Source organism: Schistocerca serialis, chromosome 12 (assembly GCF_023864345.2).
Source record: "Schistocerca serialis cubense isolate TAMUIC-IGC-003099 chromosome 12, iqSchSeri2.2, whole genome shotgun sequence".
Classification (NCBI taxonomy): domain Eukaryota; kingdom Metazoa; phylum Arthropoda; class Insecta; order Orthoptera; family Acrididae; genus Schistocerca; species Schistocerca serialis.
The window spans coordinates 72,985,468-72,990,598 of record NC_064649.1 but is presented as its reverse complement, the minus strand read 5'-3'; the positions used below and the strand labels follow the sequence as shown (position 1 = coordinate 72,990,598).

General features: G+C 45.1%; 1 pseudogene; it reads right to left on the bottom strand.

The window, feature by feature from the left end:
* Window positions 1-4,336: 4,336 nt before the first annotated feature.
* LOC126428615 (5S ribosomal RNA) lies at window positions 4,337-4,454 on the bottom strand (annotated as a pseudogene).
* Window positions 4,455-5,131: the final 677 nt, after the last annotated feature.

Sequence of the window (5,131 nt, the reverse complement as noted above, 5' to 3'; positions counted from 1 at the left end):
GTCAACTAAATTCTCCAGCTTTATCCAAAGTGTAGTACAGAGTTTTACGCCGTTCAGTAGATTTCTCTCAAAATGGTTCAAATGGCGCTGAGCACTATGGGACCTAACATCTGAGGTCATCAGTCTCCTAGAACTTACAACTACTTAAACTTAAAAAGGACATCACACCCATCCATGCCCGAGGCAGGATTCGAACCTGCAACCGTAGCAGCAGCGCGGTTCCAGACTGAAGCGCCTAGAACTGCTCGGCCACACCGGCAGGCATTTTTCTCAAGAAGAAAAAATTACTACGCTAACTACACTCACTCAGAATTTTCCAAAACTATTTTACGTCTCTGAATATAATTGAATCTTTATGCAAGCAAGTCAACTAGAACAAAGAGTACAAAGTTATTTCAAGTTAGGGCCCATTCCATTACTTTCAGTCATTTAGAGGGAGATAGTAAAAGAGCGATCACTCATCTCATGTCTTACGTACTTGGAAATTCGACGGAAAGATTTTATTTGCAGATGGCACAAGATGTTTGTAACAACCTTTATGAAGATGTTGCAATTTGGTTCTTCTGTGGGATAATGATTCATTATTTCTAAAACAGTTTGTAGCACGGAATGAAACTTTCACTCTGCAGCGGAGTGTGCGCTGATATGAAACTTCCTGGCAGATGAAAACTGTGTGCCGGACCGAGACTCGAACTCGGGACCTTTGCCTTTCGCGGGCAAGTGCTCTACCATCTGAGCTACCCAAGCATGACTCGCGACCCGTCCTCACAGCTTTACTTCCGCCAGTACCTCGTCTCCCACCTTCCGAACTTCACAGAAGCTCTCCTGCGAAACTGACAGAACTAGCACTCCTGCAAGAAAGGATACTGCAGAGACATGGCTTAGTCACAGCCTGGAAGATGTTCCGAGAGTGAAATTTTCACTCTGCAGCGGAGTGTGCGCCGATATGAAACTTCCTGGCAGATGAAAACTGTGTGCCGGACCGAGACTCGAACTCGGGACTTTTGCCTTTCGCGGGCAAGTGCTCTACCATCTGAGCTACCCAAGCATGACTCGCGACCCGTCCTCACAGCTTTACTTCCGCCAGTACCTCGTCTCCCACCTTCCGAACTTTACAGAAGCTCTCCTGCGAAACTGACAGAACTAGCACTCCTGCAAGAAAGGATACTGCAGAGACATGGCTTAGTCACAGCCTGGAAGATGTTCCGAGAGTGAAATTTTCACTCTGCAGAGGAGTGTGCGCTGATATGAAACTTCCTGGCAGATTAAAACTGTGTGCCGGACCGAGACTTCAACTCGGAACCTTTGCCTTTCGCGGGCAAGTGCGAAAGGCAAAGGTACCGAGTTCGAGTCTCGGTCCGGCACACAGTTTTAATCTACAACTACATCTACGTTTATACTCCGCAAGCCAACCAACGGTGTGTGGCGGAGGCCACTTTACGTGCCACTGTCATTACCTCCCTTTCCTGTTCCAGTCGCGTGTGGTTCGCGGGAAGAATGACTGCCGGAAAGCCTCCGTGCGCGCTCGAATCTCTCTAATTTTACATTCGTGATCTCCTCGGGAGGTATAATTAGGGGGAAGCAATATATTCGATATCTCATCCAGAAACGCACCATCTCGAAACTTGGACAGCAAGCTACACCGCGATGCAGAGCGCCTCTCTTGCAGAGTCTGCCACTTGAGTTTTCTAAACATCTCCGTAACGCTATCACGCTTACCAAATAACCCTGTGACGAAATACACCGCTCTTCTTTGGATATTCTTTATCTCCTCTGTCAAACTTACCTGGTACGGATGCCACACTGATGAGCAATACTCAAGTATAGGTCGAACGAGTGTTTTGTAAGCCACCTCCTTTGTTGATGGACTACATTTTCTAAGGACTCTCCCAATGAATCTCAACCTCAGCCTTACCTACAATTGATTTTATATGATCATTTCACTTCAAATTGTTCCGTACGTATACTCCCAGATATTTTACAGAAGTAACTGCTACCAGTGTTTGTTCCGCTTTTCATATAATCATACAATAAAGGATCCTTCTTCCTATCTGCCAGGAAGTTTCAGTTTGTAGCACGTCTTGTAATTTTATTACATATCTGAAGATTGGAACTTAGTTCAACCGAAAACGGGTTTTCTGGTGATCTCGGCTAAGTTCTTCTCCTAATTAAAAACATGTATCTGAAGCACTAAAATATGGTCGGCAATAGTGTAGCAGCCGAGCACTCGAGACTAAAATAACAGTACCACCTCATGTGATACACGGCATGGACTGACCTCCCTCTATCTTTCTCAGTCATACTGTAGCATATATGGTCGGCCGGAGTGGCGCTACAGAATGGAACCGCGTGACCGTGTAAGTAGGCTGTTTATGTTTTCTTGTTGGCAACGTTAAGTAGGCTGTTTATGTTTTCTCTATGTAAGTAGGCTGTTTATGTTTTCTTGTTGGCAACGTTACGTAGCGCTCAATATGAAAATCACTGGCTGTGCTGTGTGCAGTCTGTGGCTGCTTTGCATTGTTGTAATACTCTGCCATTGTAGTGTTGGGCAGCGGCAGCTGGATGTGAACAGCGCGTAGCGTTGCGCAGTTGGAGGTGAGCCGCCAGCAGTGGTGGATGTGGGGAGAGAGATGGCGGAGTTTTGTAATTTGTCATGAACTGCTATATTTATATATGATGATATCAAGGTAAATACATTGTTTGTTCTCTATTAATATCTTTCATTTGCTAACTATCCCTATCAGTAGTTAGTGCCTTCCATAGTTTGAATCTTTTATTTAACTGGTAGTAGTGGCGCTCGCTGTATTGCAGTAGCTTGAGCAGCGAAGATTTTTGTGAGGTAAGTGATTTGTGAAAGATATAGTTTAATGTTAGTCAGGGCCATTCTTTTGTAGGGAATTTTGAAAGTCAGATTGCGTTGCGCTAACAAAATATTGTGTGTCAGTTTAAACACAGTCTTGTATAATTGTTAAAAGGGGACGTTTCAACCGATACGGTCGCAGGTTCGAATCTTGCCTCGGGCATGGATGTGTGTGATGTCCTTAGGTTAGTTAGGTTTAAGTAGTTGTATGTTCTAGGGGACTGATGGCCACAGCAGTTAAGTCCCATAGTGCTCAGAGCCATTTGAAACATTTGTAGCATATAAGTTCCATCAAACTCCCATTTGTTTATCTCAGGGGTAAATTAAACTCACTGTACCTGATTTTGTGCTATACCTTACACCATATGCTTTCTGTTTATGTCATGTTTTTGTATCTGCACCCACCCAATAATTTCGCACCAGCTTTTTGAAGAAAGCTTTTTACCACAGTGTCAGAACGTCTGTGTGTTCTTGTATGCACAGTACATGGCGCTGATGCTGATTTCACAGTTCTCGTAGCAGTTCTTCTTTCGCTGGAGTTATGCCTTCTATGTTAATAGAGATAATCGTTAACTGTGACCCTGAAAAGGGCTCAGGTGTGAAAGGATCAGCTGTCAGATTATTTTGACTCATATTCTGACGTTGCCGAGGGTACGCCCGATTGCTTTTATCATCGTCATCTTCTCGGAGGCTCCTTTCAAGTGTGTGCTTTTCATTTAAGAAACAAGGAAGCCACTCGCAAGTTGAAAATACTGTGGTCGGTGGTTGAACTGGAACTCTAAGAGACTCCAAAATACCTAAGCGTGACACTTGTTAGACCTCTCACTTCCAAAAGCACTGCATGAAATGCTAGTCGAAAGTCTCCACCTGGAACAATCTCCGACGGAAACTGGCCGCATCAGAGTGGGGTAGTCAACCTGAAACAATCCGAACACCTGCAGTGGCACTATGCTATTCTGCAGCAGAGTATGCCTGTCCTGTTTGGTATAATTCAACTCATGCCAAACAGGTGGATGTAGCTCTCAACGAAACCTGAAAAATAATAACAGGTTTCTTGCAACCCACTCCAGTCGAATGATTTTACCACCTCTCAGGAATAGCACCACCACCTGTTCGAAGAGAGGCAGCTGCGAACAAGGAAAGAAAGGCAGTGGAACTGGAAATTACTCATCCCATTTATATGGGCATGAACTGCATCCGCAACGACTGAAGTCAGGGAGGAGTTTCCTCAGGACATCAAAGGAACTTAAAACCACTGCTGAGAAATATATATATATTCTCCGTCTGAAGGCCACAAGTGCCCATCGTAACCAGCCGACCGCCGTGTCATCCTCAGCTGAGGATGCGGATAGGAGGGGCGTGTGGTCAGCACACTGCTCTCCCGGCCGTTATGATGGTTTTCTTTGACCGGAGCCGCTGATATTCGGTCGAGTAGCTCCTCAATTGGCATCACGAGGCTGAGTGCACCCCCAGAAATGGCAACAGCGCATGGCGGCCCGGATGGTCACCCATCCAAGTGCCGGACACGCCCGACAGCGCCTAACTTCGGTGATCTGACGGGAACCGGTGTATCTACTGCGGCAAGGCCGTTGCCACTGCTGAGAAAGCTAGTTTACAACTTTGGAGGGCTACGACCTACCTTCCCCCTATTTGGAAAAGAGTTGTTGAAGCTTTACCTCCAGGCCATGACAGTGAATGGATAACTTGGAAGTCCCTGAATAGACTGAGATCAGGATTTGGAAGATCAAAAGTTAACCTGGCAAAATGGGAATACACTGATCCAGATGATATTCGGTGTGACTGTGTAGAGGAAGAGACAGTCCGGCACATGCTTCGGTGTCCATTGTACCCAGTCCGCTGTACAGAAGATGACCTTCAACGAGTAACACAAAATGCACTGGAAGTGGCCAATTTTTGGTCAAAACTAATTTAATCATATCTGTGTGAAATGTATGTACATGTACCTGTATGCTTCTGAGACGAGAATATTAAGAAAAAGTCAAAGTGTCAGCATAGTTTCGAGAAGTAATGTCTCTTTCTATTTATTTTGTAGGTTTCCAGGCCTCAGACCGTAGGAACGGGACCCTTACAGGATCGCTTCGTTGTCAGTTTGTCTGTTAAGATCTTTTTTCTCAAGAACGGGTAGACGTGACAAGTTCAAGTTCATGGCACGTACTAACGTCTATGGTCGTGGTGTCAAAATTTTAAGCTTCTAAGTCAATTCAGTCAAAAGATACGAGAATTTGTCACATAGTTTGACACTTGCCCAGA